Raw genomic sequence first — 15,737 nt, 5'->3', positions numbered from 1 at the left:
GGTTTAGTTATTGCAGGTAGATCTTGTTCTTACGATGGTTGGAAACTTATCGATATTTGTAAGACGCTGGGACCTGTTGACAAGAATGCTTGTTTACAAATGCTAGGAAGGGCCTCTACCCCATCTGGTATCCTACATTCACTCATTATATGCATTGTATCTTAAACCGTTGTATTAGTAACAGACTCTCGTTTTTGTGTGATACATTTTTTTTAGTTAATATCGACTTGTTTGCTATTATGCTCAATTTCTTCCGTATCGATTTCTAATTTATTGTGCGATATATTTATCGACCTTTTAGATATTATGGTTTTCTATTATGGAGTTGTAAGTTATTATGCTGAACTGTTGTATCGATTTTCAATATATTATTCGATATGTATATCGATTTGTAAGATATTATATGTTTTGTAATATGTATTTCTAAGATATTTGTACACAGACTTTGAAAACGTGTGCGTGCAGAAATACATTGTTACACGCATGCGGGGGCGATTTTCGCATTCATATCGCTGCTCTGTCAGTAATTTCTATTGAACTCGCTTTACAGCCTCGTGGATATAATGAGAGCGTTATTGTCAGCACACATGTACGACATGTATTTTTTATTGGCATGGTAAGTGACAACTCGATGCTCAGTATAAGGAAATATCAAACTGCATTTGCTTTGATACTGTCATTCATTAAATCGTTGCTTTGACTTGCTTAACCTTATCGGTATCCGTTGTTATATGCATCCTGATTAAATCGTAGTAAACGTATACGCTTGCTAACGCAAATTGATATATTGCTTACAAAACATTTCACTGTCTTCTCTTCTTTTTCGTTGTTATTAGGCATTATGGAAGAAAGCAATGATGCACAAATATTTCAACCAGTGCCATTAAGGCGGCGTGAGTAGCTTTCCATCTCATCATGCTATCGATGAAGAAGGCATGTCGTCTTGTGTGCCATTAAGGCATTGGTTGGTTATTGCAGGTAGATCTTGTTCTTACGATGGTTGAAAACTTATCGATATTTGTAAGACGATGGGACCTGTTGACAAGAATGTTTGTTTACAAATGCTAAGAAGGGCCTCTACCCCATCAGGTATCTTACATTCACTCATTATATGCATTGTATCTCAAACTGTTGTATTAGTAACATACTCCCATTTTTGTGAGATATATTTTTGTTAGTTAATATCGATTTGTTTGCTATTTTGCTGCAAACACAAATTGATATATTGCTTAAAACATTGTTGAGCTTATCATCAGGTTGTAATAAAGATAATGTAGCTCAATCAATTGAAAGATCTGGAGAATTGAACATCTATACTAATGATGAAACTGAAGAATTGAACATTTGCACTAATGATGCACATGAAAAGAAAGGTGTAGGCATTAGACCCACTCTTGACTTGAATGTTCTAGTAGAAGAAATGCAATTCAATAATGAGGTAGATTACCATGACAGTACACATAATAAAAGTGTAAGCACCGGGAATGTACATGGAAGTACACTTGACTTGAATGTTCCAGTAGAAGAAATGCAATTCAATAATGAGGTAGATTTTGATGTCAGTACACATAATAAAAGTGTAGGAACTGGGAATGTACATGGAATTACACTTGACTCTGTTCCTGTAGAAGGAATGCAGTTTAATAATGAGGAAGCTGCATATAAATTTTACAATGATTATGCCTTAAAAGTTGGCTTCAGTGTGAGAAGGTTTTCTTGGTCAAAAAATGCACAGGGTGTCTTGGTTAGAAAGACATATGTTTGTTCCAAGCAAGGTTGGAAGAAATCAATGGGAAATCCAACAAGGAGCATGCGAGAATCAAGATGTGGATGTCAAGCGAGAATGGTTTTGAGAAGACATCCGAATGAGAAATTTGTAGTTCGTACTTTAATCAGTGATCATAATCATGATTTATCTACATCATTTATGACTCCTATGCTAAGGTCACATCGTAAAGTAACTGCAGCGCATGCTGCAATGGCTGAAATAGCCGATAGTGCCGGCATTGCACCAAGGAAGACATACAAATTGTTTATCCACATGGATGGTGGTCGCGATAATATGTCATTCACACCTTTGGATCTAAGAAATCACTTGAGAAGGAAGAGGACAGATAACATGAAGAATGGAGAAATATGTTCTTTGGTTCATTACTTACAAAATAAATCAAGCAATGAACATGGTTTCTTTAGTGCAATGCAAGTGGATGAAGATGGATATGCTGTGAATATGTTTTGGCAGATTCAAAGTCAAGAGTAGATTATGAATGCTTCAATGATGTGCTTGTATTTGATACTACAGTAAAGATTAATACTGAACAGTGGCCATTTGCGCAGTTTGTTGGAGTGAACCATCACGCACAGAGTTGTATATTAGGCGGGGCGTTTTTGTATGACCAGACCAAGGAAAGCTTTGAGTGGTTGTTCAGAGTATTTACACAGGCAATGAACGGGAAACAACCTCAAATTATACTTACAGATGGTGATCACGCAATTGCGGCTGCAGTGCTTCATGTGTGGCCAGATGCACATCATCGCTTATGTTTGTGGCATATCTTTCAAAATGCAACAAAGAACATAGGACACATATTTAATCAGAAGATAGGGTTTGACAAAAAGTTTACAAGGTGTGTACTTCATAGCGTAGACGATGTCACCTTTATGTCAGATTGGGAGAAAATGATTAAGACGTACGACCTTAAAGACTGTCTGTGGTTACAAAATGTATATGCAGAAAAAGAGAAGTGGGCATTGGCATATGAAGACAATACTTTGTGCAGGTATAATAAGCACACAAAGAACTGAATCTATGCATGCCACGCTGAAGAAAACCTTGTATTCATGTTTAACAATGTTTCATTTCATGGAACAATATGAATTATTTGTAGACGGTCTAAGACAGAATGAGCTTGAACAGGACGTGAAATGCTTCAATACACGACCTCTAACTTTTGGCATGAAAATATTGATGCGATTTGCAGCTCTGTATACACTAATTGTATTTGAATGGATCAAGAAACAGGTGTTACATGTCATGAATTGCAAAATAGAAGAACTCGTGCAAACCAAGAATATGCACAAATACCATATTTTATGGCAGGGCGAAAAGCATCACGAAAGACAAAAAGCACAAATCACGTACAATGTTGACAATGGAAGAGTTGAATGTTCGTGCAAAAATGTATGAATTCAAAGGTATTTTATGTTGTCATGCATTAAAGGCACTCAATCAAGAGAAGATACAAGAAATATCTGAGTCTTACGTAATGCGAAGATGGAAGAGGCATGCAAAGATTGAAATGCTTGTTATCGACAATGCGAGTAAATCTGGTGTTGCCGAGAAATGCCACATAGTCTCCCGTTACCAACAACTATGTAGGTCATTTATGCATGTTGTTGATTTGACATCGAGAAGTGAAGAAGGCTATGTATGCATGAGAAAAGCTTCAATGGAGTTACTTGAAAATGTGAAGTTAATTCACCTTAAGTCCGTTGCAGCGAATAAATACTAGTCGAAGATAATGGCATCGAACAACGTAGGTGAAAATCATGTTTCGCTTGACACTCCTAAGAAGTTGCGCCGAGGCGTAAACATTATCTTCAACAAGTCAGTAGTAAACGTTGTTGATTATGATGGACATATTCATGAAGCGAAGGGTATCAAAAGAAAACCTGCCTTTGATCGCAGTCGTCGGAGGGCAAAGGGTGCACTAGAATTGGTTGGCAAGAAAAGAACTAAGAAACAACCAACCTGTAATAAAAAACAACAAATCCTTTCGAATGAATAGGTATGTAAGACATTATATTGCTTCCCATTACGTGAAGCTTGTCAATATATAACTCGTGTAATGTCCAACATGCAGCAATACCCTACAGAAGTAACACCAAATGTTGAAACCTTCATTCCTCCTGACCAGATTTTTGGCAACGATAGCTTCAGTTTTACAAGTCTTTTGGTATGTAATCAATGTTGGGAGGAGGTTTGCATTTCATGTGAAACTTAATGCAGTGTCTTATATTTTCTATTTCATGACAGGCTCTGATGCATTCGACAGATAGGTATGGGACACAGGAATCTCGTGTGGGCTATTAATTTAGTTGTCATTCCTCTTTGCATAACCTGATTTCCACATTGTCGGATTTGTTAAAAGTTGATAGTGATTTGTCAGTGACGACTTGCAGTCCGTGGTTGGATTTGCTTAAATCTATAGATAACGATTTGTGGTTATTGTTGAATAGCGATTTGTGGCATCGCAGCATAGTGATTTGATTCTATTGTTGGAATCTCAATCCAAGCGGGGTGAGAAGGGTTGTTCCAGTAAGCTTTTTTGGGTCATTGATCAAGTTTGTGATTCATTTTATAATCTGAGTAGGCTTTCACATGTGTTTTTCAGGTATGTGGTTGTACAATGTTGGACTTTTGTAATGATAATAAAAAGAAAGCATTTTATGATTTGAGTTTTTTGGTTGATTTAAACAATTTCTTTATTTATTGAATTGCGATTTACATGTAATAAATAGAATGTGTCCCAACATAGCTGCCAATCTACTTCCAAGATATGAGTGCCCTTCTTTTTCTTTGTACCTGTTCTTCTTGACAAATTTTTTATGGTGCATGTTCGCCCCTCGCAACTAATAATCGTTTAAGCCCTTATCGACAAGCAAAATCGCTGGGTCTACATGATAAATCGCCTTAAAGTATAAACATCTTGTAAAATAGCTTATTATTTTATTTATCGTCATTTGCACTTTACAAGTCTTTTGGTATGTAATCAATGTTGGGAGGAGGTTTGCATTTCTTGTGAAACTTAATGTAGTGTTTTATATTTTCTATTTCAATGTTGGGAGGAGGTTTGTGCTTTACAAGTATTCTTATTTACACAATGATTAAGCGCAAATGACGATAAATAAAGAAGGGCACTCGTAACTTGTGAACATGACACTATCTTGGAAGTAGATTAGCAGCTATGTTGGGACACATTCCACTTATTTGATGTAAATCGCAATTCAATAAATAAATAACTTGTTTAAATCAACAAAAAAAACTCAGATCATAAAATGATTTCTTTTTATTATCATTACACAAGTCCAACATTGTGCAACCACATACCTGAAAAACGCAGGTGAAAGCTTACTTAGATCATAAAATGAATCACAACCTTGATCAATGCCCCAAAAAAGCTTACTTGAACAACCCTTCTCACCTCGCTTGGATTGACATTCCAACAATACCCGCAAATCACTATGCTGCGATGCCACAAATCGCTATTCAACGATAACCACAAATCGCCATTCGGTGATGTCATGAATCGACTTCCTGCAGAAGCCACAAATTAATAGTCGGCTCACAGCACAAACTATCCAGCGATGGCAACAAATCGTTGTCCAGCTGACAGCACAAATCGCTTTCCCGCGATAACCAAAACTCGCTATGCAGCGAATACGTGGTCGACTTATGCAGTTCAAGCGGTAACCACAAATTTTTGATTAATCGTACATTATTCATTCATCATGGTGGTTGAGAAGTAGATCTTTTGGCTCATAAATAGTCGCACAAGTACTGTACAGTGTGATTATCTTCTACTTCGCGAACCAGCAATAGTCAAACCGACGGTTCCTTTATAAACCTGGAGTTCCTCCCTCGAACATCTAACCAGCTACATAGAAAATTGTCGTCGATGAGGAAGACGAAGACAGCTACACGACCAATAATGGCAAATCATGTGTATATTGTCTATACATCGTCTACATTTTCATCAAAATCTGTCTCTTTCATGTCATTTTTGCGATTTATATTATGTACTCTATAATGTAATTTCAATATCTTTCATTGCAATGTCAATATTCATTTCAGTAGAACATCCACCGACGAAGTTGGGCGAAAACTTAGTCAGTCACTTCTGGAGGACATCAAACGAATGCACAATGAATTCACATAATGCAACATGATCAGTAATTTTATTCGTATGAAACTAGTAGGAGTTGTCTATATACGTAAGTCATGTGTACGTACGTTAACAACACTGTATTTGCTGCAAACGGACTATATCCGATTTCGTCGATTATATTAAAAGCAACGCACCAACCAAGACTATAAGCATCGTCAGTCCGTATTTCATGGTATATCGGTTGTATTTTATGTTGCTTTTGGTTATTGATTTAGTCCAGTTGATTTGTATGTTAACATTGTTGTTAACAATGTCTCGGTTTGCAGACTATTTTACGTCGTTTGCCATACTCCAGTGGATTTAAAGCCGGCCTACCTTATTGGGTTAACGGTAATCATTACAGAGACATTTTGTCAAGTGAAAAAGTAAGTAAACAAACCTAGAGTGCAAGGTTACAGCATAACAGTGCTAACATCATTTTTACGATCCATTTGCAGATATTGATTTCTACACTATGGCAATCTGAAAAGCATTGGGTCTTATACCTAATGGATTTACGCAAAAAACAACTATGGTGTTACAATTCGTTGGAAGTTGACAGTGGTTTACGGCTTGACATTTCCCATCTCGTAAGATTCCCCCTATATGAGTATCGCTGTCGTGTACTGGGGTCATAAATTTACTTTCAGCTGCATTATTCTCAGATCGGTTTTGTCAAAGCCATTTTGGGAGTCGACGTTAGCGAGTTGATTTATCGCAAGACATACCATGCCCCTTTACAAAATAATGGCGTTGATTGCGGCGTATTTGTAATGAAGTACATTGAAGTGATATACAATGGTGCAGAACCCTGTTTCAACGATGTATGACATTTCTTGGCCTCTGTTATTGGGGATTAAATGCATGTCTATTGGTTCCACATTACAATTTATTTTTGCAGGTTGATATACTTGGATTTCGCGAAGAACTCTGCAAAAAATTGATGTCCTTCCTAATTGCGGAGGAGAAACTAACTGAGTCGCCACGAGGATCTAAAAGGCAACGACCAACGGTGCCCACTATGCAAGAGTAATTTCATGTTCGTCTATTTCAAGTAGATTTTAGAGACGGTACAACCTACTTGTGTGTAAGCTATAATATGCCGACCGAATATTAGAAGCCGTTGTTGAGTGCATGAATCGCAATCCTTTTTCGCGGTTTGCATTTAAAGTGTCTCAGCAAAAGAGCGATTACTGATCAGCAAACAAATCTTACCGCTATTGACATTTATCATGGGCGCATATCTTACAGCAAAATGTATATGTTCGCTGCAAAAATAATAATACTCAACAGTGATAAGGAACGGTTGTTGTTCTGATATCGCAATATTCTTTGTCGTCATTTAATGGAAATCGCAAGCAAATCATAGGATTAATACGATAAGCAGGCGCAAATAATGAAAGTCTGTAATTGATAAGAGATGTGCACTCAACCCGCATGATTGACAACCGCAGAATTAGATTGCGATGTATGCATTGAACAAAGCCTTCTAATGTTCGAAATGATAATAGTCAACATCGTTATGAAATGTTTGATGTTTAAACATCGCTTTATTGCTGACACGCACAGAATGAAAATCGCTGAAGAGATTCGAGATGAATGCGGTGAACAAGAGCCATTAATGTCGCTTTCGTAATTAGAAATAGTACACAGCGATAAGACAAGTTTGTTGTTGAGAAATGGTGGTCTAACGTCAGCTTCACTGCTACTAACATGAAATCTTGTGTAAGAATTGGAAATTTTTTTGAATTTTAAACGACGTTTCCTTTAATTATGATATTGCAGACATATGAAAAAAGTCTACACGGATACCTCAACTACGTCGAAGCCGCCTATACACTCGATTCAAGAACAAGTCGTTTTTGCAGGAATTGTCGTTTTGTCGATTCCTTATTCGCGAAGTAAAGTGGAACACATCCTTAACCTGTGTGATGTGTCATTCAAATATTAATGAAACATCCTATCACCCTCCGTTAGTTTTCAAATAAATACGACAGTTTTAATAAACAAAGAGGAAATCTTAAATAAAATACACTCTGCATTAATTAAATTGAACAATGTCATGTTAGAGAGCTATTCTCAAAACTAATCAATGTGATTGGACCTGGTAGTTCAAATCATGGTAGCACGTAGCGTGTGGGTTTGATTGTAGAATTTTTTTTCGTCTTATATAAATCCACAACTTTGTCCACACGAGTCCCAACAAATCACCGCAGGTGTACATTACGGACTTACACCTCGACATTGGGTCGTCCCGAGTCACTCTCATCTAGCCATGCACTACATTTGTTCATGATGGGGCATACATATTACGATTTTCATTCTCGTAAGTTCAGCAATACAGCAATTTCTGAGAACAAACCTTTCTTATCGATAAATACTTCGTTATTTGTTCAAAGCGAACATTACGTGCCTTTGTGGACCACAAATCATGAAAATCTATTTCTGCGCTTTTCGTTCACGTAATGCGAGTTATACAATGATTTCAGAACAACAACAACATATCTTTCCTTGTACAGTATTTTTAATTATTGAAGATCAGCACTACTAGTATTGGTTAAGCGCATACAACATAAAAATGTTTCTCGATACGATTTAGTTTTCGTAGATCAAGCAGTACAACGATTTACAAGCGTGTTTTGTAATGTTCAACTTATATTTCAACGGAGACAGATTTACAAAATTTGTCTACCGGAAGTCCTTCTCATAAATATCTTCAGTCTGTCTCTCTCTCTCTCTGTCTCTGTCTCTCTGATTGTGTTGATACCAGAAACCATACGATTCAGATTCCAGCGAGATGAACCCCCGTCACCAGAACGACCGCCCCTCTGAAACCTCCTCCTCGCGAGGGAGACGAAAAGGACTCGGTGGATCTCCTGCTGGCCACCCTTAGTGCGCCGACCGTGTCCCTCGCCACCGCTGAACTCTACAAATTAAATGCCCGCGACTGCACTGCCGGCAGCTCCACGTCAGCCAACTCCACCTCCGCCGACGGCTCCTCACCATGCTGCGACTGCACCGCCGGAATTGGGCGACAACGGTGATGGCGGAGCTCGTTAGGTTGTACAGACAGAGCAATCGATAGGTTTCACATTACATATTTTGTCTGCTGTTCTTTTTAAACTCAATCAAATTTCTGCATATTTCCTCGCGTAATTCCGGTATATCTTCCTGCAACAAAAATATGTAATGTGAAACCAATATATAATAGGAATCCCCAATAATAGCGGATACAGAGCTCATACAGCGTCGAAAAAAGGTTATTCTCCTTTGTATATTGCTTCAATAAGCTTCATTACGAATATGCCACAATCGACCCCATTACTTTATACAGGAGCATCGTCAGCACAGAGCAACATATACTCGGCAATGTCGACACCCACATAGTCGTTTAGGAATCCCGCCTGTGATAAAGGGAAAATATAGTACAGTCCGGTCCACCTCAAATAGCTACGATTCACCTATGGGCAGAAGCTTACCAAATGCATAGCGTCACGTTCTACACCACTGTGGCAGTCCAATGAGTTGTAGCACCATAGTTGTTTTTCCACAAAATTCATCTCGTATAAGACCCAATGTTCCAGATTTTGTCACAACGTAGGAAGTAAAATCTGCGAATCGATACAATAATTTATAATTCCATACACATATCGTGATGGGGATGTAACGACTAAACCTTGGAGAAGAGGTTTGTTCACTTACCTTTTCAAAATTCGAAAAGTCTACGCACTCATCACCGTTGTTCCAACATGGTAGTGCATGTAGGAATCCACTGGTGTATGGCTTTCGTCGGACGTACATCTGTTGCACGAAATACTAAGGTTTAACCACCAAGAAAAGTGAGTAAGTCATAAAAGCAAATAAAATAATGGCAGACTAGACATACCATGAAATAAGGGGTGATAATGTGTATTGTATTGCTCGTTGCGTTGCTTTGAATATAATTGACAAAATCACACATTGTCTGGTTGTAAAAATTTACGAACTTCAAAACATACAAACCGATGACATAGAACATGACAGTGGTTACATACGTACAAAATTACTGATAGTGTTCCCGTTTGCAAATTCATCTTACATCTGCTCGATGTCATCTACGAACTCGTTAGGGTGTTGCCGCCCACCGTTGTCTGTGGATGTTGCACTGAGTGCACCATAAGCATAGTATTCAGAATTCGACATTGAAATTATTTTCTACAGTAAACAACACAAGTCCAAATACGACATGAAAAGCCAAATGTTGACTAAACCGGTCAGGAGGTTCAAAAAATATACGTTTTAAGCGCTAGTGCTGGTACTGTGGAAGTGGTTGTATTTTTCTTCGGTGTCGTGCCTGGTCGTATTGCTCCCATCGTGCTCTCCTTTGGTGTCATGTTTGGTCGTATTGCTCCCATCGTGATCTTCTTTGGCGCCATGCATGGTCGTATTGCTCCCATCGTCCTCTTCTTCGGCATCATGCCTGGTCGTATTGCTCTCATTGTCCTCTTCTTCAGCGCCATGCCTAGACGAAGATATCGATGCCACCTTTGCAATGCAGATACGGAATCGACGTCGTCAGTCAAATATAAATGAAACGTCCTTTAACATGCCGCTCTTTTTCGAAAACCACCCACAAATTAAATGATTGCGTTTTAAATAATTAAAAATACGTATTTTTACATGCCGCCCTTTTTCGATAAATGCCCGCAAATTAAATGGTTGCATTTTAAATAATAAAAAATACGTCTTTTCCCATGCCGCCTTTTTTCGAAAACAACCCGCAAATTAAATGATTGAGTTTTAAATAATTAAAAACCCGTCGTTTCGAATACTGCCCTTTTTCAAAATCAACCAGCAAATTAAATGATTGAGTTTTAAATAATTTAAAATACGTCTTTTCACATGCCACCCTTTTTCGATAAACGCCCGCAAATTAAATGATTTCGATAAACACCCCTATTGACTGTTATCATTTACGACGTCAGAACTTGTTCAATTATTGTTCACGGCATACATCGCAAATCCTAACTATGATTTTCTATCGAGGCGGAGACAATACCGCGATTGCTGAGCCGAAATGCTCTATCATAACGATGGTGACCTTAACCATTTCCTAACGTCGATTCAGACATCTATTGCGACAGTCATTCAAAAACGATGAGTTAAACTGCGACTTATATTATGATTTTCACTCAATCAAGGAGGTTAGGCAATGCCACGATTTCTGAACAACAGACATCTATTTTTTATTAAAGTTTATTTATTTATGAGATCCACAGACGAAATGTGTCTGTTAGATGTAATAATAAAGAATTAGACAATAAAAGAATGTCACATTACGAAAATTACTTATACAATTACAACAAATACCTATCGTGATGAAAAAAAATACCCAGGGTTTATTCTGTGGCACTTGACGAATCAGACGAAATATCATAGACTTGTCTCTCTCTTTTTATTGGTGGACTGTCTATCCTGGGTGGCCTCTTGGTTGCGTCCATCTTACTAAAAAAATTGGTCATCATCTCTACCACTGAGTTCAATTGTATCCCCATATTGCTTATTTATGTCCTTAATTTCTTATTCTCTCTCTCCATAAGTTTGAACCTTGCGGCAGAGACAATGTTCTCTTTTGTAGCAAGTGTTCGCTCTTCATCGTGATTTGTTACTGAGGGAATCATTGTTGTCATCAGAGAGAGACAATGTTTTCGTTGTAGAGGCTGGGCTGCAACATGAGAGGGGGCAGTTGGGAGGCATGAGTTCACAATTTTATCAATCTTTAGATTTCGCCGCATTGGTTCCCAATACCTTTTGAAATAGAAGGGATCAAATTGTCCTTTATAATCATATGATACGACACAGACACCACCTGAGTTTCAAATTAATAATTCATCCATGTAGCGATCGCGCCAATTCACGTTCCTGCCCCCACCACTATTCATCTTGCTTCTCACTTCCAAAGGCTGATTTGGGATAGACTGCCCAAGCCAGATTGTAGGAGAACTCGACTACCATGGTGCAACTCGGCTTCATAATTGCAAAACAACCACAAATCGCGGTCAGACAATCTAGCAGCATCTGCAACAACGTCTTGGTCATCGTCCTCCCCATCTCCATAAGGTCTCCACAAAACCTGTACATTGGCAATTCTTTTTAATAACGAGTGACAAATATATTACAATTTACTTACGCATGATATGGCGACAACGATATGTACTACGGAAGACAATCCTGCAGCGATGATTACTTAAGAATGCTAAACATTACAACGATTTATAATACTCAATGATAAATGTAGCGATGATTACTTATAATACTCAACGATTTATAATACGCATGATATGGCGACACGATTGTAAACAATTTTAGAACGTTTACCTCATTTAGTTGCAACCCATCTAAAATGGACTTAGCATTATGAACTGTGACGTTCATTCTAGCCCAGTGACCGATCTTTGGAAAACAACAAATCGTAGGGACACAACGTAGACGCAATGAGATAATATGTTCTTACGCCCAAGCATAACAAAAACAATATTATTAGTAACACTACAACCTTCAATGAGATTAGTCTACAATTACTAAGTATGTAATAAAGAAATACTTGAACAAATGGCTAAAATACCCCAACTGTTTTCGTACCATTACTCGCACTGCAGAATTGACTGTACAAGTGTGCGAGCATAGCGGCACCTCAGGCATAGTTGTCGACTTCGTCTAAATCTGACAGGTACTGCAGCCACATGGAACTTATTCTCGAACCAGAACAATCAGAAAATAATGTAAGACCAAAAAAATAAAGAAGGAAGTCGCGCAACTCTTGGTCAGCTGTTTCAGATGCACAAGTAGCGGAGCGGCCTTCCCATTTATTATGAAAAATGAGGCTTTCATTGATGTGGACTTGATTCCACCAAAAATACATTGACTCCATTCGTCCATCGACATTCCTAAAAGGGCCGTGCAGTTTCCCCTTGCGTTATAGTTTGAATGCTGTAATAGGACAGCACTGCCATCGCACTTAAGGCCAGTGATCCTCGCCACATCTTCTAGAGTCATGGTGATCTCAAAAGAATTAAACTGGAATGTGTTCGTCTTATCATTCCACTTATTTACCAGGTGGGTCATGGTATTCCAGCAAGTTTCAAAATATTGCTGGTCCAAAAGGCCACCGAAGTGCATATTTCGTAATCGGTCCTTCTGATATGCACTCAGTTGACCATACCACGACAGAACTACAGCCTATTGACACCGACCTCCGAGCTTTTCACCTGGTGCTCTACTTCTCCTGTGACCTCCCTGTAACACAAAATAACATATTATTCCTACCAATTGTAAATTAGTTCTATTTGTACTTATAAATAATATTCTACTAATCGATAAAAATAATATTGGTTGCACACAAACTATCACAGTAATCGCTATACATATTAATACCTAACACAGTAATCGCTATACCAAAATCGTTAAACATATTATTAAATCTTCACGGACAGGACAAATTTATTTACCTTGATCGCTCTTTTATCCTGTTCTCTCTCCAACCTAGGCCTTTCTGGTGGGTCCACTGCCTCCAACTGCCTTTCCTTTTCCTTCTCTACCGGCTCCACCATCACCTTCCTTTCTCTCTCCTTCTTTTTCTCGCCCTCCTTCTCCTTCCTTTCTCTCTCCTTACTTTTCTTGTGCTCCTTCTCCTTCCTTTCTCTCTCCTTCCTTTTCTCGTCCTCCTTCTCCTTCCTTTCTCTCTCCTTCTTTTTCTCTTCCTCCTTCTCCTTCCTTTCTCTCTCCTTCTTTTTCTCTTCCTCCTTCTCCTTCCTTTCTCTCTCCTTTTTCTCGTCCTCCTCCTTCCGCCGCCTTTCTTTCTCTTCTAAATATTTTTTCCTTTTTTCCTGCACTTTCTTCTCCTGCTTCTTCATTTCTCTTTCCTTTTCTTCCTCCTCCTCCTTCTCCTTCTGTCGTCTTTCTTTCTCTTCCAAATATTATTTCCTTCTTTCCTGCACTTCCTCCTCCTGCTTCTTCCTTTCTCTTTCCTTTTCTTCCTCCTCTTCCTTCTCCTTCTGCCGCCTTTCTTTCTCTTCCAAGTGTTGTTTCCTTCTTTCCTGCACTTCATCCTCCTGCTTCTTCATTTTCTCTTTCCTTTTGTTCCTCCTCTTCCTTCCCCTTCCTTCCCCTTCCGTTGTCTTTCCTTCTTTTCTTCATCCTCCTTCTCCTGCCTTTGAATTTCCTTACCTTCCTCAAACTCCTTCTCCCTCCTTCGCTTTTCTTTTTCTTCCTCATCCTGAGGCTTATTCCGTTCCTTCTCTTCCTCCTTCTTATTCATTTGCCTTCGCCTCTCCTCCGCCTCCTTCAGTAGCTTTTCCTTGTTTCACCTTGCTTTATTCTCCAAGGCACTCTTATCCAAATCCGCCTTAACCTCCATCACTACCTTGTTAAAATACCTTTCTCAATCCTCCTCATTTTTTTTTGCCTTTGCCTCTGCTCTGCCTTCTTCCTCCGCCTTCTCTTTTCATTCTCCTCCTTATTTCTTTGCTTTGCATTCTCTTTGTCATCCTTCTTCTACATCTTTTGTTCTTCAGCATTCTTTCTTTGGTCCGTAGCCTCAATATCTGAGGGATAATCCTCCGCATAATACAATTCCAAGGCTTTCACTTTGTCTTCATCGTTCTCAATCTTAAGTATATTTTGGTACCTCTCAAGAACCTTAGATAGATAAGACTGGCGAATCACTTCTCTAATACACAAACCATAGAACGACGGAGCATATCTTCTCTAATGAGCTGCAGACATTGCTAACCTACACAACACATTAAACGATCATCATGATTAGATATCGTCGCAATATTTGGGTTCATAAGTACACATCTTTGTAAGATTTATCAAACTTACAAATCGTTGTATAAGAAGCAACCTTCAGATTGAATAACAAAACCTTACACGAAACTCACCGAAATGATAGGATTTTTTATATTCCAACTATAGAGTAAGCAACAGTAACAACTAATACGCAACAAAAGGTGGCAACGATGTTGCGACTGCGCGTAAGACGGAAACGGATGCTCTGAAACAAAGGAAAGGATGCTCCATCGACAACAGATGAAAGCAAAGTATGCTCCGGTAGAGTTTTCTGCTTAGGGCGAGAATGGATTGTTTTGAACTATTTAAATCCTACAACATACAACTTGCTACATACGCAAACTTTGCGGAACATTTTGGCGCGATAACAATGGAGGGTAGTTTTGTCCTTTTCACGAACCGCCGATTCAGTTTTCTAGATGAAGGGCATTTATGTCCGTTCGAAGAAGAGAACGGCGGTAAAGGGTACTTAAGTCTTTGCGACAGCACCAAATTATGATGCAATATGATGCGGACACACATGAGGATACATGCCGGTCTGCATCTTATATGTGGCGCTCTTTGGGAACACCCGAACATGAGATGGAGTACCGACCCTGTTCGGGGGGGGGGGGGACATATAACCTGCTTCGCTTTGCTTTGCTGGGCATAAATCAAATCCGACCTTATAAATCAATTCAGGATGGTTTATTTAATTACAACACTCTTGAATCATATTTTTCTTAAAAAAAATATATATAATTTTTTAATTCATAAAATTTTGAATCATGAGCAATTTAAATGGAAATTGAATAGTGTAAGATTACATTCATCGAGAGTCCGATTTGCACCAAGCAACTTGCATCAATGAAACCCTAAAGAAGGGTATGCAGATAGGGATGAGTGAAACCATTTTGTTTGGTGTTGGGACCTTTTTGGCATCTTCAATGCAAGCCAGGCCAGGCCATGTGCTAGTCATGCACTCCTCGCACGTCTCAATCA

Source organism: Nuphar pumila, chromosome 17 (assembly GCF_984573655.1).
Source record: "Nuphar pumila chromosome 17, dmNupPumi1.hap1.1, whole genome shotgun sequence".
In the NCBI taxonomy this organism is placed as follows: domain Eukaryota; kingdom Viridiplantae; phylum Streptophyta; class Magnoliopsida; order Nymphaeales; family Nymphaeaceae; genus Nuphar; species Nuphar pumila.
This window is presented reverse-complemented; position numbering follows the sequence as displayed.